This window comes from Aethalodelphis obliquidens, unplaced genomic scaffold, assembly GCF_003676395.1.
Source record: "Aethalodelphis obliquidens isolate GAN/ISIS:26980383/991018 unplaced genomic scaffold, ASM367639v1 scaffold119, whole genome shotgun sequence".
Classification (NCBI taxonomy): Eukaryota; Metazoa; Chordata; class Mammalia; order Artiodactyla; family Delphinidae; genus Aethalodelphis; species Aethalodelphis obliquidens.
Window position 1 is genome coordinate 2,078,018 of NW_020838063.1, and position 24,877 is coordinate 2,102,894.

The window sequence follows — 24,877 nt, forward strand, 5'->3', positions numbered from 1 at the left end:
CTATATTAGGTGCCAAAACCTCCTGCCATATAGAAGCCTCCTGTCTCAGCAGCTTCTTCTGGCATCATGAAATACAGTGGGGATAATCCACCACTGGATTATGTATGACAGTCTTGCTTTCATTTTTTATTGACGTGATTGAATAAACTTGGTCATACAGTTCTACTACTGATTCTGTCTCGTTAATTTCTATTCCTGAGGTGGTCTATAAGCATCAGAATATCATTTAAAACAAAACATAATGTAATGGCTTCTTCAAACTCAGGAAACTTGTGAAAAATAAACATTAACCATTTGTTGTGGTAATGAGGTGAATGAAAGTGTGCCAACTTGGTTGGAATCCTGACTCTGCCATTTTTTAGAGTTACTTTATCTCTTTAAGCCTCCATTCCTCTATCTACAGAATAAAATTTAAAATATTTATTGGGCAACTACTATATGTTCTAACCACTTGGGGATCCATCAGTGAATAAAGCAAAAATCCCTGTCCTCACTGAGCTTACAGTACAGGGAGAATATATCAAAATAAGCCAATGAAGCACAAACTATGACATTACTCCAGCAGTTTACTTCTTATAAAAATAGGATTTTGGATATTTTTACATTACAATAAAACAGACAATTTTTATATCAAATATGAGATAAAATAAAACTTTAAAAGGAAAAAGAAAATTAGAAAATTATCACTTAGCAGCTATCACAGTAATAATCATTCATACAAAACTTACCAACACATGCTAAAACTAGTAGGTGACAGTCTGAAAAGAAAAGAACATTTATATAGTCTCAAATATTTTCCCACGAGATACTTCTTAATTAAAAAGAATTAACTGGAAAGAGCTGAATCAACACCCATTTTCAGGAAAGAGAATGTAACCTAGGCCTTAGCCAATTAGTGCATTACCATTACTCTGGCTACAGGATTTTTACATTGGAGAAGGATAACAGAACCCACCTTAACCAAGGGATCAAAGATAACATCTCTAGTGTTGGGAAAAGTAGGTATTACATACCTTCTGATACAAGGCACAAAAACATCTTCTGTGGTACTCCTGTCAAAAAGGCAAAACCTGAATTTAATAATGAGAAAACACTAGGGAAACCCAAATCAAAGCATATTCTACAAAAAATTGAATAGTACTCTTCACAAATGTCAAGGACATGCCAAAAATAGAAATACTGTAGAACTGTTTCAGATTTTAAAAGACTACAGAGACATGACAACTAAATTCAGCATGTGATTCAAAATTGGATCAAAGACCAAGAAAAATACATTCTTTCACTCTGATGGATAATAGGAGGACAACTGGTGAAATTACAAGATTTGTAGACCAAATAATAATACTGTATTAATGTTAATTTTCTAATTGTGACCATTACACTATGGTTATGTAAAAGAATGCCCTTGCATTTAGGAAATACTCACTGAAGTGTGCAGTGATAAAGTATCTGTGTCTGTAATTTATCTCAGATGGTTCAGAGAAATAAAATATATATATATATGTGTATATCTATATATCTATATCTATCTATCTATCTATCTATCTATCTATCTATCTATCTATATATATATATAGAGAGAGAGAGAGAGAGATGGTGAGAGACAGAGAGGGGAATTAAATGATAAAGCAAATACTTTAAAATAGAAATATTCGAGGAATATAAGTGAAGGCATATGGGAATTCTTTCTACTATATTTTCAATTTTAGTGTTGGTACGATCTGGCAGTGACCAACCTAACCAATTGATCCAAATTAGCATCACTAATAGTGGGACAAGCTGATATTTTATGCCCCCTGAAGTGATGAAATATGAAATATACATCACCTATGATGTATTCCTGCCAAAAATGTTTTACCTCAATCTAATTAAGCTTTTACACGTAGTTTCCAATTAATAGAAAATAAAGGGATAGAGGAATGAGTTAAATGACACCAAGTGAAAATAATCAGAGAAACTCAGAATGCAGAACATTCTATAAGACAACTAGCCTGGACTCACCATAATGTAAAATAGGGGAAAAATAAGATAGTGGGGAAAGGAGGGTGTGTGTGTGTGATTATTCCAGGTTAAAAGGGTCTAAGAGAGATAACAACCAAAGGCACTATGTGATCCTAGATTGGATCCTGTTTCTAAAAAATATTTTTAAAAGCTCCACAAAAATGTTTTTTGAGACAATTGGGAAAATTTAAATCTGGCCTTAATATTGGATGATATGAAATTACTGCTAATTTTCTTATGATTCATAATGCGTATGTAGGAGATTGTCCTTATCTTTAAGAGATGTCTACTGAAAAATTTAGAGATGAAGTGCTATGATGTCTACAACGTACTTTTAAAGGGTGCAGAAAATTTTATGGAGTGAGAAAGAGAGAGAGTAAATAGAGCAGCATGTTAATAATCATTGAATATAAATAAAGAGTATATGGGTGTTTATTTTACTATTGTTTCAACTTTATACATAACATTTTTTATAAAAATGCTGGGAGAAAATAAAATAATAATGCTTTTACCTTCATAATATATTCCTATTAGTTTTCTTCTAGAGGTTTAAAAATTTGAAAATGAACAAAGAAATGAAAAGATAAAAGCACATCGTTGCTTACAAGTTTTGTTCTAAACTCTCTAAATTTAAAAATATTAATACAATATATCTCAGGGTTGTGTTTGTAACATAGATGAAGGAGAGTTGACCAGCTACAGTGATTCCATCAGTGAGCAACAAGGTAGGGAAAAGGACATAACTGTGGCTGCCCCAAAATTTAACTCCCTCCAAACCTCGGGGTGACTGTGAGATCTTCCAATCTGAGACTGTTTCCAGGTCTGAGATACATAGGTGAAGTGGATGCAAACTTTCTTTTCTAATTCCTTTCTGACAGGTGGAGTTGTTCTATTTCTAGACACAAATCCAGACCATTTCTGAAAGCCATCCATGTATGTTGAAGACTGATACCCTTAACATCCAATGCTATTGAGAATTTGTGTGCCGTCCTGTATTTTCATAAGTATTCTTATGTTATTATGTGTATGGTCTTATCACTGGGAGAAAAAGAAAGAGCATAACTGTATACACTGCCTTCTACGTGTGAACTAAATAACAGACTTATGGTGTCTAATCACCACAGGCTTTGAAAGAAATGATGTGATTAGTTGCTGATCACAACATGCATCTGTTATTTACATAGTGATTTGTGGACTGATGAGCTAGCAGCAAAGTCTATACTTTATGCAATTACTAACAACTAACATATCTTAGTAACTGAAATTTGAACCACGTTATTGGTGTGCATATCATAACCACACCTGTACTGCCACTTTAGCCTCTTTTTTATGTTCCTTGAACACCTAAGAAAAAGTGTTACCTCAAGGTCTTTTGCACTGGCTGTTCCCTCTGCCTGGAACACTCCTCCCCCAGATATCCACATATGCTCACTCTCTCGTATCCTTCAGGTCCATGATCAAAGAGCATCTTCTCAACATAGCCATCACTGATCTCCTCACATTTTTCTATCCCCTTATATTGATTTATTTTCCTCCATGGAATTTTTCGCCCTTATTACATTAACTTTATTTTAAAATCTGTTCCAACCAAATGGAATGTATGCTCTACTGAGGGTAGGGGTTTTGTCTTCTTCCCTCATATATACCTAGTGCCTCAAACACAGTGAACCTAATAAGCACATAATAAACACTTCGAAATGAATGAATGATCAATCATCTAACACAGTTGGAAAACATCATACAATGCAACCACCTGAATCAGTGTTACTGGGCACTAAGAGAACCCAAGCAGGGAATAAAAACCAAACCATACACGTGAGTACTTGCACCTGACTAATCCATGGATTTTTGTTTTGTTTTCAGAAGGATAACCATAAAGTTTTAAACCAAGAAATGGCTCTAGCGAACCAGAAAAAAGCCATGAACAAAAGTTCAAATAGTCTACCAATAGTGCACTAGGATTAGTATATCATTTTTCTGTGTACCAATGAAAATCTACTTATATTTTTAGTAGCTATTAAGAAAGAGAGATGAAGTTTTAAAGAGAGGAAGTAGGCATTCATATTTCTGGGATAATTTGAATATTTCCACCTAAAGTAGGGTCTCTCTTTACATAAAATGCTTAGGAATATTTCTTCTAAGTTCATTTTTACATATTTTTCATATTCATAGCTAAGGTTCAAATGAGTGTAGCTTTCACAGAATCACTTCATTCAATGAAACACAAGCACCTAGTAATCATAGGAAAATCATTCCTGTTGATTTATAAATGCTGATAATAACAGGTGACAGGCAGGTGATAATCACTGTATGCATTATATATTTTATTTAATATTAATTTAAGAAATAATTTAAAAGCTTTTACAAGAGGTAATTGTTAAATATATGTCACCTATTTTGATCATAATATAGTGCATAAAGGTATTTATTACTAACCCATAGTTTAATTAACCCCATGGGTTAATATTTCTTATCTTCTTAAGAGGAACAGAATAACATAATGAGATTATTCCTTGTATCTCAAGTGACCTATATGAACAAGACATCTTTAATATTTCATTATTAACTGTGTAATCACGTATATTAATACAGGTAAAGTTTGATGTAGGGGCCTCCTAAATTCACTTCAAATCCCTGATTCTAGGATCACCAACATTTCTCTGCTTCCTCCAAAGTAGAACAAGATAAAACCAGGTTCTTTCTCACTACATCTCAGTGATTGAGAATGAAAATTCTTTGATGTGACCAATTCCATTATTCATCAAAGAGGAGGAGTGGAGCTGCCATCCTGTAACATTTCTGTGAAAATACATCAGTCCATGGGTTTCATAACCATCAGAAAGATCACTCAAGAAAACATCTTTTATTAAAAGATATCATTAAGTCCTTGTAAATGTTCAACACAGGAGTTCTCAACTCATCATTTCTTGACCATTTCCTTCATTTGGCTTCATTAAGATGTTAGTTATAAAAGTAACGGACTTGAAGATAAGAAACCTAGGATGCAGACCTAAACCTGTCTCTTATCAACTATATGACCTTAGCAAATCCTTTAGCTTCTATGAGCCTTAGTTTCTTCACCTGTAAAATAGGATAGCACTTCTTCATCTGCCTCAGAGATTCATCAGGAAAATCAAATAGATGTCCATAAGATATGAATAGTGGGACTCTATACAGATGTGAACTACAAAAGGAGCCAATCTCACGATGAGAACCAGTATGCAAAATTAATAAAAAATATAGTCCTTGTTCAGGGTACTCAAAATATATTAGCAAAATTTGAAATTGATGATGTGCTCATTAATTAATCTTTGCAAAAATTGATCAGCTCCCAGAGAAATAATCCATTTCCTGATCTTTGAAAATGGTTTATGTTTCATTTGAGACACAGGCTGAGTTTGAACTCCAAAGAAAACATGGCATAAGCATTAACATGAAAAAATGTTTAATCCCATACAAAGGGCACATTATACGGCTGATATAACCAGCTGCCCATGTCTGTTACCACTAGAAGCTGACACTTCCAATAATTCAGAAGGTGTAGGATGGTCATGAAGCCAAATTTCAACTGTCTTGCCCACTCATTGTTGGCTATTTCACTTGTTTTCCATGTGTGTGTGTTCCTCCCTTGGGAAAATCTTCTCATATTACAACGGTATCTCTGTGGTTGTACAATACACATTACAGATGTTCAGACAAACAGGAGAAAGCTGGATTTAGTTTTCATATCTGAAAACGATCCAGACAAGTTTCATGGATCATTCTTTTAAGAGTAGCTAAATATTGCCAACTATCAGAGCCCTAGTGAAGATGTGAGAGACTAATTATCCACTTCTAAGCCTTTTCTGTGGGTGCAGCACATGGTCAATTGGCAGAATTAGAAAATTTACACAAGTTTGTCCAAACGCCTAAGTTCGTAACTCGTCATCCCTGGATTTGTCATTTGTCATCTTTGACTAAGCAGCATCTATATGCCCTTCCTATATAGGAGCAGGGAGTAGGAAAGGGAATCACTATAGGGACAGGTAGGAACATGTTTCTACTATGAAACAAACATTTCTTCCCATCTGCCATCCCCATGTGCTGGGACATCAGACTGTGAGGCCTAGCCAATCAAAGAATAGAATGTCTACCTCTGGAACACTGGATCCCAAGGGAGTGATGGAAAGATGCAGAGTAATTTGGGAAATAATTAACAAAGGAAGGCGGAGCATCGCTAATCCAGAGACAAAAACCAAAAGTGTCCAGGGCCAGTGATGCCAGTAGTGTAGGCCTATGGAGACTCTTCCCAAGGCCGTACCCCAGTGCCAGTTCTCCAGGATTCCTATCCATCCTCTGAGTTTGATTCTCTAGCCTTTCAATGATTGTGCATCCAATATTCATGATAACCCAAATATGTTCCAGACGATCCATTAGAGAATTAGCCAGAAGTGTGCAAGGAGACACTGCAGATATAAATATATATGACATATTTTTTGCCTTGGAGAAGCACAATGTAGTGAGGCTGGTGAGGAACTAAAATTCAGTTCTGATCCCACTTCCTCCCCAATCCCCATCCTCTTTCTCCCAGTTTCCAGGTTCTATGATCAGTAGTTTCTCTTGAAATATTTTGCTTTCTAATCCATTTTGTAGGTGTTTCTTGTCAGCCCCATAAGATTGTGAGCATATTGGGCATGTAATCCCTGTAGGTTTTATTTTTAAATCATCATAGCATTCAGCCTAGTGTTTAGGATATGGGAGGTCCTTCTCACAGAAACATTTACTGACAATTGTCCTAAATATCCCTTGCATCAGAATAATGGAGCTTTGCTGCACTAGCCCACCTCTTAGAGAGAATATCAAATTCCAAACAATTCAATTATGTGAGCACCATACATGTCTTTTTGTTAGGTTCTCACTTTAGCACAGCTGATGAAAAGCCTCCATAATCTAATGACCTTTCACCCCATAAACACATCATACTGGCACCTATTCAATACAGGTCCTAAGCTATGAAATGCAGATGCAAAGATACATCATAGTCATTCCACTAAGGGGGTTCACAATCACATGGAAATCAAGACATTAATGATGTTCCCCATTCCCAATTTGAGAGGCAGGATTGTAATGGGATTTATTCCTACTGTCAATACAGAGACAGAATGGGAAAGCTGAAAATGGGAAAGAGAAGTCATACGTACTGAGGAAATAGGAAAAAACCAAAAGCTTTTGAAAGGAGCTGAGCAGTTGCTGTGATTGAATGAAAGTCAGGTACCAAATCTGAGATAAACGAATCCTCAAAACCAAGCAGAGACCAAAAGCCTGGGACATGATGAATTGTGAGATTGGGATTGACATATATACACTAATATGTATAAAATGGATAACTAATAAGAACCTGCTATATAAAAAAAGTAAAATAAAATTCAAAAAAAATTAGAATTAATGCCACATAGGAAATTATTAGGTCAACTAAAAGCTGGCATATGGTTGGTTGTTTGGATAAAAATATTGTATCAATATTAAATTTCCTGAAGTTGAAGACTCTACTGTGTAAATGTAGGAGAATATTATAGTTTAGAGGAAATGCTCACTGAAATATTTGGGGGTGAAGGGCTTTATGCAAGTAACTTACTCTTGAATTGTTCAGAAAAATGTTATGTATATATATTATTTATGTGTGTATGTGTGAATACACATCGATCTAGATGTATATGGGAGAGAAACCGCAAAAAATAAAGCAAATAGAGTAAAACAAAAACAAAAGCCTAGGACAAATTCCTGATCAGAGCTGGTAGGACTGGCTAAGACTAGGGCAAGGGCATTAGGATGGACAAGTGAGTAACAAATTCCATGGGCAACATATTGAGCTTGTGTAGTAGGGTGGATGGGTCACTGGTGGGTTAAGGTCATGGTTCTCTGAGTTCATCACCTGAAGTTAAGTGTGGTAGCCAAAGCAAGCCTGAGACACTCTAGAAGAACAGTGGAAGAAACTGAACTTCAAAAGTGGGATTTCAATTAAGAATTTGTCTGGTAGATAAAAGATGAACAGCCATTGGCAGAAGAAGAAAAGTATGAATAAAGCAAAGAGACTGGACAGAATATAATTTATCATGGACGGGGGAGGCATGATCTGTGGCTGAAATACAGGGGCAAAAAATTCTCAAGGAGGATTCAGGAGAAGTAGTTTGGGAGTAGACTGGGAAGGGTCTTGGAAGACATGTTAAAATTTTTGAACTTCATTCTGGAATCAACAGAAAGTCCACCTAGGGTTTTATGTAGCAGGTATTATGTTGCAGGTTGGGTTCCATGGGAAGCCGGTTCAGAGCACAGATTTGCATGCAGGGAGATTACTGGAGAGTGCCAGAAGCTCAGCACATACTGGGGCAGTGAAGGAAGTCACACTGGACAGAGGGAGAATTTGGGCTGAGATGCTATCACAACAAAGGCCTCAGCTGATCCCCAGGTGCTACTATGAACAAGCAATAAGTCAGTTACTGCTGGAAGGCCCAAAGATAGTGATAATCTGTGCTCTATTCATCACTACAAACAAAATTATGCAGCACACCAGGGTGAGCTCCCTCCATGTCCCAGGGACTCTGCTAAGACATGTTTCATATTGCACCTTTTTAAATCCCCCCAAATCTTATATATCATTTCCATTCAACACACCAGACTATTAAGGAGAAGTAGATTCAGGTAAACTCAATGAGTAAAAATAATCTTGCTGTAACCACATAACAAAAGAATAAAAAAAAATAACAACATAAATATTTCTGTGGCATAATTTTTGAAAGAATTATTTGGAATCTTGAGTAGAAGAAAAGGGATGGGAAGTTTGTGTTTTTCTTTGTGAGGTTTGTTTTGTTTTGTTTTACTGTTTGTGAGAGTGAGATGAAAAAAAACAAAGAAAATGTCTTTGCAAATCAACTGTTGCAACTGTCCCACCAGATTTTTGTAAAACAAAACAAAACAGAAGGAAAAAAAAAGATAAAGAAGAAAGAAGGAATAAAAGGAACTAAATCAGTGTTTCAGAAAAGAGTCATAGTCCACGAGAATAGTGTCACAGTCTAGGAGAGAAAAGAAATAGATATATCAAATTGCTATACTTCATTTTGCTTAGATTCTGCCCCTACAGATATACGTGCATGTGGGTGACCTGTATTGTGTCTTGCCACAGAATGTAATGATTATAACAATGACTAACATTTGTTGATCACTTATATTGTGCAGAGATCTTTACATTCATTTCCTCATTTAATCCTGTTAAATGATAAACAGTGGCATACTGAAATTTTTAAGAGTCTATTTGAGCAAAAATTGATCAAATTGGGTAGCGCCAAACTGGAAGTAGTTAGGAGCACTCCTCCAACAGAAGCCAGCGGCAGACATACAGCAAAAATGCAAAAGAGGAAGGAAATTATTTGGATAGAGCTTAAAGCCTAGCTGGCTATTTGGAATTGGTTGTCCTTAGCATTTTGGTGTTGTAACCTTGAGGCTGTTACAGGCTTAGATTTTGATTTGCTGATGGCACCATGGCATTAGAGCCACTTCTGTCTAATGGCCTCCTTGTTTAATTAATTTAACTATTCTCACAGCAACACTGTGGGGTATGTATATATTTTTAAAACCATTTTATCACCATGTATATGTTTTTTTTCAACATTTGTACAGATGAGGAGACCAAGTCTCAGGGAGGTTAGAAATCTGGATCAGCAGCAAGTACCACTGGCTGCAGTGATACCTTTCTGACTGGAGAACCCACTAACTCAATCACTCTGCCAACATTCCTACAGAATTTATATTTACAAAACACCTACCCAGCCCTCAATTCACATGCCCATCATAACTGTGCATGTAGTATGTCAGTTAGCACTTTATAGATAAGACTCAGAGAACTTGAACAACTTGTCCTGATCACACAGCTGGTAAACAGGGAAACCAAGGCTTGAACTCCTGATAACAAACACTGGGCTTTTGCTACATAAACCCCATTGATGCTGTATTTAAGAAAAAAAATACAAGTTTTTCAGTCAGATACTTTAAAGATACAAACATCAACTATGAATGCCTATTGGCAAAGGCAGATGATAATAAAAATGTTTGGCTGAAGGAATCATTTCTATGAGACAACAGTAGTACAGATCCAAGAGCAACCTTGGGAAAAAGTTTCTGGCTGACAGAAGAGCAGATCAGTACGAAGTTTTTGGAATGCTATTCAGCAATATATACAGAGAGTTTTAAGTGTACAGACTCTTTGGCCCAATAATTTTATTTCTACTTTACAACGGCATCTGGCTAGCAGCCCCAACCAGAGCTGCTGCCATTAAAATGCACATGAAGTCAGAGAAAAAGAGGAAAACCTCCATTAACACTGAAAATTAAGCCTGAGAGGAACAACCAGAAAACTTAGAAATCCCACTCTGTAGCATGGACATTGCTTTCTGAAGTGACAAAAATGCTGGTTTGTACCTATGTGAGGACTAAAAGTCTTAGCAATCACATGTCAGGATATGCGAGAGGGTCTGATAGTGGCATGGTGCACCTGGGAGGGGAAGCACCCACTTGAAGACAGTAGGAGCTGTAGGCAGGAGGAGGAGTAAGAGAGCAATGTATGCTGGACTCTAGAATGTCATAATGGCTTCCATCAGTTTCAAGTGTCAAAGGGCCAGGTGGTGAGGGAGGAGAACATTCTACCCCAACCTAACAGAGCCTCTCTACTTAAAAGTCAAACCCATGTGGATCTTTCCTTATGAGGAGAATTCAAGGGAAAAGTCAGGCTAGTACTGCTGAAAAACTCTATAGAACAACAAAAAAAGAATATTAACCATGTAACTCAGAGAATAAGTCACTTCCTTAAAAAGAATTATGACAGGAACCAGAAGAAAATTTTAGAAAGCTATTTGATATCTTTTGTAGGATAAAGAAAAAAGACATGGTTGTTTTCAAATGAGGTGAGTGTTGTGGGGGCAGAGTGTGGAGGAGAAGCCACAAAAGAGAACAGGATGAAATGAAAAGAGAAAATAAGATGAAAGAAGAGGATCACAGAAAACAACAGAGCCATGGATACAGTGTACTGAGAAGGCAAAAACTGAGAGGCCAAGAATTTTATACCAAGTCAAAATGTCATTCATTTGTGAACACAAGAGACAGATATTCTCAGATTTGTAAGTCGTCAGAAAATATATATTTTTAAAAATATTTTTTGATGGATACAAACAGAGAAAGGGGGAGTGGGAGGAATTGGGAGATTGGGACTGACATATATACTCTATTGATACTATGTGTAAAATAGATAACGAATGAGAACCTACTGTGGAGCACAGGGAACTCTAACCCATGCTCTGTGGTGACCTAAATGGGAAGGAAATACAAAAAAGAGGGAATATATGTATACGTATAGATGATTCACTTTGCTGTATAGTAGAAACTAACAGAACATTGTAAAGCAAAATACTCCAATAAAAATTAATTTAAAAAAACATTTTTGGAGATATACACAAACCAACAGAGAGATAAGAATACAAGAATGAAGAAGTCAGGGTATAAAAGGTCCAGTGCTAACTACTGAAATGTAGTAAACATAGAGCTCAGTTAAAAGGTGGTAAATATGGTTTTAAAACAAAATAATTATTTTAAAAAATATTAAAATTAAAAAATATAAGGCAAACTATATGATTATATTAAGTCCATGTAAGATGAGGAAAGGAAATTAGGGAGAAAGTACAGGGTGTTAAATTCTCAGTGTAAAATGTTTTGACTCCCCAGATGGCCCAGCTTTGGAGAAAAGAAAGTTCAGTGACTCCCAGGCTGTCATTTTAAGAATATGATACTAAGGTCTGGAAATAGGAAGGGCATGGTTCAGTGTCGTAAACCTACATCAGCTCCTGTGAAAATACAGTGCTTCCTTAATTTTCCACCTTCAGCTTAGTGTCACACTCAGTTGTTTTTTTTTTTTATTAAACATCTTTATTGGGGTATAATTGCTTTACAATGGTGTGTTAGTTTCTGCTTTATAACAAAGTGAATCAGTTATACATATACATATGTTCCCATATCTCTTCCCTCTTGCGTCTCCCTCCCTCCCACCCTCCCTATCCCACCCCTCCAGGCTGTCACAAAGCACCAAGCCAATATCCCTGTGCCATGCAGCTGCTTCCCACTAGCTATCTACCTTACTACGTTTGTTAGTGTGTATATGCCCATGACTCTCTCTCGCCCTGTCACAGCTCACCCTTCCCCCTCCCCATAACCTCAAGCCGGTTCTCTAGGAGGTCTGCATTTTTATTCCTGCCTTACCCCTAGGTTCTTCATGACATTTTTTTTCTTAAATTCCATATATATGTGTTAGCATATGGTATTTGTCTTTTTCTTTCTGACTTACTTCACACTGTATGACAGACTCTAGGTCTATCCACCTCATTACAAATAGCTCAATTTCGTTTCTTTTTATGGCTGAGTAATATTCCATTGTATATATGTGCCACATCTTCTTTATCCATTCATCCGATGATGGGCACTTAGGTTGTTTCCATCTCCGGGCTATTGTAAATAGAGCTGCAATGAACATTTTGGTACATGACTCTTTTTGAATTTCGGTTTTCTCAGGGTATATGCCCAGTAGTGGGATTGCTGGGTCATATGGTAGTTCTATTTGTAGTTTTTTAAGGAACCTCCATACTGTTCTCCATAGTGGTTGAACCAATTCACATTCCCACCAGCAGTGCAAGAGTGTTCCCTTTTCTCCACACCCTCTCCAGCATTTATTGTTTCTAGATTTTTTGATGATGGCCATTCTGACTGGTGTGAGATGATATCTCATTGTAGTTTTGATTTCCATTTCTCTAATGATTAATGATGTTGAGCATTCTTTCATGTGTTTGTTGGCAGTCTGTATATCTTCTTTGGAGAAATGTCTATTTAGGTCTTCTGCCCATTTTTGGATTGGGTTGTTTGTTTTATTTTATTGAGCTGCATGAGCTGCTTGTAAATTTTGGAGATTAATCCTTGGTCGGTTGCTTCATTTGCAAATATTTTCTCCCATTCTGAGGGTTGTCTTTTGGTCTTGTTTATGGTTTCCTTTGCTGTGCAAAAGCTTTGAGGTTTCATTAGGTCCCACTTGTTTATTTTTGTTTTTATTTCCATTACTCTAGGAGGTGGGTAAGAAAGTATCTTGCTGTGATTTATGTCATAGAGTGTTCTGCCTATGTTTTCCTCTAAGAGTTTGATAGTTTCTGGCCTTATATTTAGGTCTTTAATCCATTTTGAGCTTATTTTTGTGTATGGTGTTAGGGAGTGATCTAATCTCATACTTTTACATGTACCTGTCCAGTTTTCCCAGCACCACTTATTGTAGAGGCTGTCGTTTCTCCACTGTACATTCCTGCCACCTTTATCAAAGATAAGGTGTCCATATGTGCATGGGTTTATCTCGGGGCTTTCTATCCTGTTCCATTGATCTATCTTTCTGTTTTTGTGCCAGTACCATACTGTCTTGATAACTGTAGCTTTGTAGTATAGTCTGAAGTCAGGGAGCCTGATTCCTCCAGTTCTTTTTTCATTCTCAAGATTGTTTTGGCTATTCGGGGTCTTTTGTGTTTCCATACAAATAGCAAAATATTTTGTGCTACTTCTGTGAAAAATGCCAGTGGTAGTTTGATAGGGATTGCATTGAATCTATAGATTGCTTTGGGTAATAGAGTCATTTTCACAATGTTGATTCCTCCAATCCAAGAACATGGTATATCTCTCCATCTATTTGTATCATCTTTAATTTCTTTCATCAGTGTCTTATAATTTTCTGCATACAGGTCTTTTGTCTCCTTAGGTAGGTTTATTCCTAGATATTTTATTCTTTTTGTTGCAATGGTAAATGGGAGTGTTTTCTTGATTTCACTTTCAGATTTTTCATCATTAGTATATAGGAATGCCAGAGATTTCTGTGCATTAATTTTGTATCCTGCCACTTTACCAAATTCATTGATTAGCTCTAGTAGTTTTCTGGTTGCATCTTTAGGATTCTCTATGTATAGGACCATGTCATCTGCAAACAGTGACAGCTTTACTTCTTCTTTTCCGATTTGGATTCCTTTTATTTCCTTTTCTTCTCTGATTGCTGTGGCTAAAACTTCCAAAACTATGTTGAATAAGAGTGGTGAGAGTGGGCAACCTTGTCTTGTTCCTGATCTTAGTGGAAATGCTTTCAGTTTTTCACCATTGAGGATGATGTTTGCTGTGGGCTTGTCATATATGGCCTTTATTATGTTGAGGAAAGTTCCCTCTATGCCTACTTTTGGCAGGGTTTTTATCATAAATGGGTGTTGAATTTTGTCAAAAGCTTTCTCTGCATCTATTGAGATGATCATACGGTTTTTCTCCTTCAATTTGTTACTATGCTTTATCACATTGATAGATTTGCGTATATTGAAGAATCCTTGCATTCCTGGAATAAACCCCACTTGATCATGGTGTATGATCCTTTTAATGTGCTGTTGGATTCTGTTTGCTACTATTTTGTTGAGGATTTTTGCATCTATGTTCATCAGTGATATTGGCCTGTAGTTTTCTTTCTTTGTGATATCCTTGTCTGGTTTTGGTATCAAGGTGACGGTGGCCTCGTAAAATGCGTTGGGGAGTGTTCCTCTCTCTGCTATATTTTGGAAGAGTTTGAGATGGATAGGTGATAGCTCTTCTCTAAATGTTTGATAGAATTTGCCTGTGAAGCCATCTGGTCCTGGGCTTTTGCTTGTTGGAAGATTTTCAATCACAGTTTCAATTTCAGTGCTTGTGATTGGTCAGTTCATATTTTCTATTTCTTCCTGATTCAGTCTTGGCAGGTTGTGCATTTCTAAGAATTTGTCCATTTCTTCCAGATTGTCCATTTTATTGGCATAGAGTTGCTTGTAGTAATCTCTCATGATCTCCTTTATTTCTGCAGTGTCAGTTGTTACTTCTCCTTTTTCATTTCTAATTCTATTGATTTGAGTCTTCTCCCTTTTTGTCTTGATGAGTCTGGCTAGTGGTTTATCTATTTTGTTTATCTTCTCAAAGAACCAGCTTTTAGTTTTATTGATCTTTGCTATTGTTTCCTTCATTTCTTTTTCATTTATTTCTGATCTGATTTTTATGATCTCTTTCCTTCTGCTAGCTTTGGGTTTTTTTTGTTCTTCTTTCTCTAATTGCTTGAGGTGCAAGGTTAGGTTGTTTATTCGAGATGTTTCCTGCTTCTTAAGGTGGGCTTGTATTGCTATAAACTTCCCCCTTAGAACTGCTTTTGCTGCATCCCACAAGTTTTGGGTCGTTGTGTCTCCATTGTCATTTGTTTCTAGGTATTTTTTGATTTCCTCTTTGATTTCTTCAGTGATCACTTCATTATTAAGTAGTGTATTGTTTAGCCTCCATGTGTTTGTATTTTTTACAGATCTTTTCCTGTAATTGATATCTAGTCTCATGGCGTTGTGGTCAGAAAAGATACTTGATACAATTTCAATTTTCTTAAATTTACCAAGGCTTTATTTGTGACCCAAGATATGATCTATCCTGGAGAATGTTCCAAGAACACTTGAGAAAAAAGTGTATTCTGTTGTTTTTGGATGGAGTGTCCTATAAATATCAATTAAGTCCATCTTGTTTAATGTATCATTTAAAGCTTGTGTTTCCTTATTTATTTTCATTTTGGATGATCTGTCCATAGGTGAAAGTGGAGTGTTTAAGTCCCCTAATATGAATGTGTTACTGTCGATTTCTCCTTTTATGGCTGTTAGTATTTGCCTTATGTATTGAGGTGCTCCTATCTTGGGTGCATAAATATTTACAATTGTTATATCTTCTTCTTGGATCGATCCCTTGATCATTATGTAGTGTCCTTCTTTGTCTCTTTTAATAGTCCTTATTTCAAAATCTATTTTATCTGATATGAGAATTGCTACTCCAGCTTTCTTTTGGTTTCCATTTGCATGGAATATCTTTTTCCATCCCCTTACTTTCAGTCTGTATGTGTCTCTAGGTCTGAAGTGGGTCTCTTGTAGACAGCATATATAAGGGTCTTGTTTTTGTATCCATTCAGCTAATCTGTGTCTTTTGGTGGGAGCATTTAGTCCATTTACATTTAAGGTAATTATTGATATGTACCTTCCTATTCCCATTTTCTAAATTGTTTTGGGTTCGTTATTATAGGTCTTTTCCTTCTCTTGTGTTTCTTGCCTAGAGAAGAGCGTTTAGCATTTGTTGGAAAGCTGGTTTGGTGGTGCTGAACTCTCTCAGCTTTTGCTTGTCTGTAAAGCTTTTAATTTCTCCATCAAATCTGAATGAGATCCTTGCTGGGTAGAGTATTCTTGGCTGCAGGTTTTTCTCCCTCATCACTTTCAGTATGTCCTGCCACTCCCTTCTGGCTTGTAGGGTTTCTGCTGAGAGATCAGCTGTTAACCTTATGGGGATTCCCTTATGTGTTATTTGTTGTTTTTCCCTTGCTGCTTTTAATATGCTTTCTTTGTATTTAATTTTTGACAGTTTGATTAATATGTGTCTTACCGTATTTCTCCTTGGATTAATCCTGTATGGGACTTTCTGTGCTTCCTGGACTTGATTAACTATTTCCTTTCCCATATTAGGGAAGTTTTCAACTATAATCTCTTCAAATATTTTCTCAGTCCCTTTCTTTTTCTCTTCTTCTTCTGGAACCCCTATAATTCGAATGTTGGTGCGTTTAGTGTTGTCCCAGAGGTCTCTCAGACTGTCCTCAGTTCTTTTCCTTCTTTTTTCTTTATTCTGCTCTGCAGTAGTTATTTCCACTATTTTATCTTCCAGGTCACTTATCCGTTCTTCTGCCTCAGTTATTCTGCTATTGATCCCATCTAGAGTACTTTTAATTTCATTTATTGTGTTGTTCATCGTTGCTTGTTTCATCTTTAGTTCTTCTAGGTCCTTGTTAACTTATTCTTGGATTTTGTCCATTCTATCTCCAAGATTTCGGATCATCCTTACTATCATTATTCTGAATTCTTTTTCAGGTAGACTGCCTATTTCCTCTTCATTTGTTAAGTCTGGTGCATTTTTATCTTGCTCCTTTATCTGCTGTGTGTTTTTCTGTCTTCTCATTTTGCTTATCTTACTGTGTTTGGGGTCTCCTTTGCAGGCTGCAGGTTCGTAGTTCTTGCTGTTTTTGGTGTCTGTCTCCAGTGGCTAAGGTTGGTTCAGTGGGTTGTGTAGGTTTCCTGGTGGAGGGGACTAGTGCCTGTGTTGTGGTGGATGAGGCTGGATCTTGTCTCTCTAGTGGGCAGGTTCATGTCTGGTGGTGTGTTTTGGGGTGTCTGTGGCCTTATTATGATTTTAGGCAGCCTCTCTGCTAATGGGTGGGGTTGTGTTCCTGTTTTGCTAGTTGTTTGGCATAGGTTGTCCAGCACTGTGACTTGCTGGTCGTTGAGTGCAGCTGGGTGCTGGTGTTAAGATGGAGGTGTCTGGGAGATTTTCGCCGCTTGATATTATGTGGAGCTGGGAGGTCTCTTGTTGACCCGTGTCCTGAAGTTGGCTCTCCTAACTCAGAGGCAGAGCCCTGACTCCTGGCTGGAGCACAAAGAGCTTTTCATCCACACGGCTCAGAATAAAAGGGAGAAAAAGTAGAGGGAATTAGTAGAAGTATGAGGAAAGAAAGAAGGAAAGGAGGGAAGAAAGGAAGGAAGGAAGAAAGAAAGAAGCAAAGAAGGAAAGAAGGCAAGAAGGAAAGAAGTGAGGGAGGGAAGGAGGAAGGAAGGAAGGAGGGAAAGAAGGAAAAAAGACAGAAAGAAAGAAGATACAGTAAAAATAAAGTATAATAAATTTATTGAATTAAAAAAATTCTTATTTAGAAAAAAAAAAAGGGACGGATAGAACCTTAGGACAAATGTTGGAAGCAAAGCTATACAGACAAAATCTTACACAGAAGCATACACATACACCCTCACTAAAAGAGGTAAATGGGGAAAAATCATAAATCTTGCTGTCAGAGACCACCTCCTCAATTTGGGATGATTCGTTGTCTAAAGGAGGGAAGGAAAGAAGGAAAGAAAGAAAGAAGGAAAGAAAGAAAGAACGAAGGTAAAGTATAATAACGTTATTAAAATTAAAATTGATTATTAAGAAAGAAATATTTAAAAAAATCCATGGACGGATAGAACCCTAGGACAAATGGTGGAAGCAAGACTATACAGGCAAGATCTCATACAGAAGCATACACATATACATTCACAAAAAGAGGAAAAGGGAAAAAAATCATAGATCTTGCTCCTAAAGTCCACTTCCTTAATTTGGGATGATTGGTTGTCTATTCAGGTATTCCACAGATGCAGGGTATATCAAGTTGATTGTGGAGCTTTAATCTGCTGCTTCTGAGGCTGCTGGGAGAGATTTCCCTTTCTCTTCTTTGTTCTCACAGCTCCCAGTGGCTCAGCTTTGGATTTGGCCCTGCCACTGCGTGTAGGTCGCTGGAGGGCGTCTGTTTTTTGCTCAGACAGGACAGGGTTAAAAGAGCCGCTGATACGGGGGCTCTGGCGCACTCAGACCAGCGGGGAGGGAGGGGCCCGGAGTGCAGGGCGGGCCTGCGGTGGCAAAGGCTGGCGTGACTTTGCACCAGCCTGAGGCGTGCTGTGCGTTCTCCCGGGGAAGTTATCTCTGGATCCCGGGAACCTGGCAGTGGCGGGCTGCACAGGCTCCGCGGAAGAGGGGTGTGGAGAGTGACCTGTGCTCGCACACAGGCCCCTCGGTGGCGGCAGCAGCAGCCTTAGCGTCTCCCGCCCGTCTCTGGGGTCCGCGCTATTAGCCGCGGCTCGCGCCCGTCTCCGGAGTTCCCTCAAGCAGCGTTCTTAAACCCCTCTCCTCACGCACCAGGAAACAAAGAGGGAAGAAAAAGTCTCTTGCCTCTTCGGCAGGCGCAGACATTTCCCCGGACTCCCTCCCGGCTAGCCGTGGTGCACTAACCCCTTCAGGCTATGTTCAAGCCGCCAACCCCAGTCCTCTCCCTGCACTCAGTCCGAAACCGAAACCCGAGCCTCAGCTCGCAGCCCTGCCCGCCCCGGCGGGTGAGCAGACAAGCCTCTTGGCCTGGTGAGTGCCAGTCGGCACCGATCCTCTGTGCAGGAATCTCCCCGCTTTGCCCTCCGCACCCGTTGCTGTGCACTCCTCTGCGGCTTCGAAGCTCCCCCCTCCGCCTCCCGCAGTCTCCGCCCGCGAAGGGGCTTCCTAGTGTGTGGAAACTTTTCCTCCTTCACAGCTCCCTCCCACTGGTACAGGTGCCGTCCCTATTCTTTTGTCTCTGTTTTTTCTTTTTTTTTTTTCTTTTGCCCTACCCAGGTACGTGGGGAGTTTCTTGCCTTTTGGGAGGTCTGAGGTCTTCTGCCAGCGTTCAGTAGGTGTTCTGTAGGAGTTGTTCCACGTGTAGATGTATTTCTGGTGTATCTGTGGGGAGGAAGGTGATCTCCGTGTCTTACTCTTCCACCATCTTCAAGGTCCCCCCCACACTCAGTTTAGTGCCAGGATTTCTGGAGAAGAAAAGAATAAGAGACTTGTTTTATTGATCTCTGTGAAATGAGTGAAGAAGACTTAATAGAGTGAGACGTTCTGACGTTAATGTTAACAAAGGCAACAGGAAATGTTCTTCATAATTTACTTTGTTTTAACTTAGATCAATTAAAGACATTGCTTCCACTATCAAAAAACTTTCAGGATCCAGCAAGTATAAATTCTACTTTTTTTTAAATTCCCCTTTAGATCCCTACCCACAACCATCATATTATAGAAAAATGCTTTCACATTTCTCACAAGATACGTCCTTTAGGAATTAAAGGAAACATTACCTATGACTTAGAATGTATTAGCATAGGATCACTTCATCATAAGAAATACATCCTCACTTGCTGAAAGAGATTTCAACTATAATTGTTACTTGCATTACTTTTATGGTCAGGATTAATGAAGATACTTTCATTATCAATTAAGAATATGCAAATCAGCCATATTATGGGACTCACCAATGAGTCCAAGAGTACTTCAGAATAGATCATGTCTGTTATTGGATTGGAAGAATCAATATTGTGAAAATGACTATATTACCCAAAGCAATCTACAGATTCAGTGCAATACCTATCAAAGTACGAATGGCATTTTTCACAGAATTAGAACAAAAAATTTCACAGTTTGTAAGATAACACAAAAGACACCGAAAAGCCAAAGGAATCTTTTTTTTACATCTTTATTGGACTATAATTGCTTTACAATGGTGTGTTAGTTTCTGCTTTATAACAAACTGAATCAGTTATACATATACATATATTCCCATATCTCTTCCCTCTTGCATCTCCCTCCCTCTCACACTCCCTATCCCACAACTCTAGGTGGCCACAAAGTACCGAGTTGATCTCCCTGTGCTATTCGGCTGCTCCCCACTAGCTATCTATTTTACGTTGGGGAGTGTATATATGTCCATGCCACTCTCTCACTTCGTCCCAGCATAGCCTTCCCCCTCACCATATCCTCAAGTCCATTGTCCAGTAGGTCTGTGTCTTTATTCCTGTCTTACACCTAGGTTCTTCATGACATTTTTTCTTAGATTCCATATATATGTGTTAGCATATGGTATTTGTCTTTCTCTTTCTGACATACTTCACTCTGTATGACAGACTCTATATCCATCCACCTCACTACAAATAACTCAATTTCATTTCTTTTCAGGGCTGAGTAATATTCCATTGTATATATGCGCCACATCTTCTTTTTATTACTATCTTTATTGGGGTATAATTGTGTTACAATGGTGTGGTATTTTCTGCTTTATAACAAAGTGAATCAGTTATACATATAAATATGTTCCCATATCTCTTCCCTCTTGCATCTCCCTCCCTCCCACCCTCCCTATACCACCCTTCCAGGCAGTCACAAAGCACCGAGCTGATATCCATGTGATATGCGGCTGCTCACACTAGCTATCTACCCTACGTTTGGTAGTGTATATATGTCCATCCATCTCTCTCGCTTTCTCACATCTCACACTTTCCCCTCCCCATATCCTCAAGTCCATTCTCCAGTAGGTCTGTGTCTTTATTCCTGTCTTACCGCTACGTTCTTCATGACATTTTTTTACTTAAATCCCATATATGTGTTAGCATATGGTATTTGTCTTTCTCTTTCTGATATACATCACTCTGTATGACAGACTCTAGGTCTATCCACCTCATTACAAATAGCTCAAATTCGTTTCTTTTTATGGCTGAGTAATATTCCATTGTATATATGTGCCACATCTTCTTTATCCATTCATCCGATGACGGGCACTTAGGTTGTTTCAATCTCCAGGTTACTGTAAAGAGAGCTGCAATGAAAATTTGGGTACATGACTCTTTTTGAATTTTGGTTTTCTCAGGGTATATGCCCAGTAGTGGGATTGCTGGGTCATATAGTAGTTCTATTTGTAGTTTTTAAAGGAACCTACATACTGTTCTCCATAGTGGCTGTACCCATTCATATTCCCACAAGCAGTGCAGGAGTGTTCCCTTTTCTCCACACCCTCTCCAGCATTTATTTTTTCTAGATATTTTGATGATGGAAGTTCTGACTGGTGTATCTCATTGTAGTTTTGATTTACATTTCTCTAATGATTAATGATGTTTAACATTCTTTCATGTGGTTGCTGGCAGTCTGAATATCTTCTTTGGAGAAATGTCTATTTTCGTCTTCTGCCCATTTTTGGATTGGGTTTTTTGTTTTTTTCTTATTGAGCTGCAGGAGCTGCTTGTAAATTTTGGAAATTAATCCTTTGTCAGTTGCTTCACATGCAAATATTTTCTCCCATTCTGATGGTTGTCTTTCGGTCTTGTTTATGGTTTCCTTTGCTGTGCAAAAGCTTTGAAGTTTCATTAGGTCCCATTTGTTTATTTTTGTTTTTATTTCCATTTCTCTCGGAGGTGGGTCAAAAAGGATCTTGCTGTGATTTATGTCATAGAGTGTTCTGCCTATGTTTTCCTCTAAGAGTTTGATAGTTTCTGGCCTTACATTTAGGTCTTTAATCCATTTTGAGCTTATTTTTTGTGTAAGGTGTTAGGGCATGATCTAATCTCATAGTTTTACATGTACCTGTCCAGTTTTCCCAGCACCACTTATTGAAGAGGCTGTCCTTTCTCCACTGTACATTCCTGCCACCTTTATCAAAGATAAGGTGACCATAATGACGTGGGTTTATCTCTGGGCTTTCCAACTTATTCCATTAATCTATCTTTCTGTTTGTGTGCCAGTACCATACTGTCTTGATTACTGTAGCTATGTAGTATAGTCTGAAGTCAAGCAGGCTGATTCGTCCAGATCCGTTTTTCGTTCTCAAGATTGCTTTGGCTATTCGGGGTCTTTTGTGTTTCCATACAAATTGTGAAATTATTTGTTCTAGTTTGGTGAACAATGCCAGTGGTAGTTTGATAGGGATCGCATTGAATCTGTAGATTGCTTTGGGTAGTAGAGTCATTTTCACAAGGTTGATTCTTCCAATCCAAGAACATGGTATATCTCTCCATCTATTTGTATCATCTTTAATTTCTTTCATCAGTGTCTTATAATTTTCTGCATACAGGTCTTTTGTCTCCTTAGGTAGGTTTATTCCTAGATGCTTTATTCATTTTGTTGCAATGGTAAATGTGAGTGTTTTCTTGATTTCACTTTCAGATTTTTCATCATTAGTGTATAGTAATGCAAGAGATTTCTGTGCATTAATTTTGTATCCTGTTACTTTACCAAATCCATTGATTAGCTCTAGTAGTTTTCTGGTAGCATCTTTAGGATTCTCTATGTATAGTATCATGTCATCTGCGAACAGTGACAGCTTTACTTCTTCTTTTCCGATTTGGATTCCTTTTATTTCCATTTTTTCTTGTTTGCTGTGTCTAAAACTTCCAAAATTATGTTGAAAAAGAGTGGTGAGAGTGGTTAATCTTATCTTGTTCCTGATCTTAGTGGAAATGTTTTCAGTTTTTCCCCATTGAGGATGATGTTGGCTGTGGGTTTCTCATATATGACCTTTATTACATTGAGGAAAGTCCCCTCTATGCCTACTTTTGGCAGGGTTTTTATCATAAATGGGTGTTGAATTTTGTCAAAAGCTTTCTCTGCATCTATTGAGATGATCATATGGTTTTTCTCCTTCAATTTGTTAATATGCTTTATCACATTGATTGATTGCCATATATTGAAGAATACTTTCATTCCTGGAATAAACCCCACTTGATCATGGTGTATGATCCTTTTAATGTGCTGTTGGATTCTGTTTGCTAGTATTTTTTTGAGGATTTTTGCATCTATGTTCTTCAATGATATTGGCCTGTAGTTTTCTTTCTTTGTGACATCCTTGTCTGGTTTTGGTATCAAGGTGATGGTGGCCTTGTAGAATGAACTTGGGTGTGTTCATCCCTCTGATATGTGATGGAAGAGTTTGAGAAATATTGTTGTTAGCTCTTCTCTTAATGTTTGATAGAATTCGCCTGTGAAGCAATCTGGTCCTGGGCTTTTGTTTGTTGGAAGGTTTTTAATCACAGTTTCAATTTCAGTGCTTGTGTTTGGTCTGTTCATATTTTCTGTTTCTTCCTGATTCAGCCTTGGCAGGTTGTGCATTTGTAAGAATTTCTCCATTTCTTCCAGGTTGTCCATTTTAGTAGCAAAGAGTTGCTTGTAGTAATCTCTCATGATCTTTTGTATTTCTGCAGTGTCAGTTGTTACTTCTCCTATTTCTTTTCTAATTCTATTGATTTGAGTCTTCTCCCTTTTTTTCTTGATGAGTCTGGCTAATGGTTATCTATTTGTTTATCTTCTCAAAGAACCAGCTTTTAGTTTTATTGATCTTTGCTATTGTTTCCTCCATTTCTTTTTCATTTATTTCTGATCTGATTTTTATGATATCTTTCCTTCTGCTAAATTTGGGGGGTTTTGTTTTTCTTTTTCTAATTGCTTTAGGTGCAAGGTTAGGCTGTTTATTCGAGATGTTTCCTGTTTCTTAAGGTGGGCTTGTATTGCTATAAACTTCTCTCTTACAACTGCTTTTGCTGCATCCCATAGATTTTGGGTCGTAGTGTCTCCATTATCATTTTTTTCTAAGTATTTTTTTATTTCCTCTTTGATTTTTTGAGTGATCACTTCGTTATTGAGTAGTGTATTGTTTAGCCTCCATGTGTTTGTATTTTTTACAGGTCTTTTCCTGTAATTGATATCTAGTCTCATGGCGTTGTGGTCAGAAAAGATACTTGATGCAATTTCAATTTTCTTAAATTTACCAAGGCTTGATTTGTGACCCAAGATATGATCTATCCTGGAGAATATTCCATGACCACTTGAGAAAAATGTGTATTCTGTTGTTTTTGGATGGAGTGTCCTATAAATATCAATTAAGTCCATCTTGTTTAATGTATCATTGAAAGCTTGTGTTTCCTTATTTATTTTCATTTTGGATGATCTGTCCATTGGTGAAAGTGGGGTGTTGAAGGCCCCTACTATGAATGTTTTATTGTCAACTTCCCCTTTTATGGCTGTTAGTATTTGCCTTATGTATTGAGGTGCTCCTATGTTAGGTGCATAAATATTTCCAATTGTTATATGTTCTTCTTGGATCAATTCCTTGATCATTATGTAGTGTCCTTCTTTGTCTCTTCTAATAGTCTTTATTTTAAGGTCTATTTTGTCTGATATGAGAATTGCTACTCCAGCGCTCTTTCGGTTTCCATTTGCATGGAATATCTTTTTCCATTCTCTTACTTTCAGTCTGTATGTTTCTCTAGGTCTGATGTGGGTCTCTTGTAGGCAGCATGTATATGGGTCTTGTTTTTGTTTACATTCAGTCAATCTGTGTCTTTTGCTGGGAACATTGAGTCCATTTACATTTAAGGTAATTATCGATATG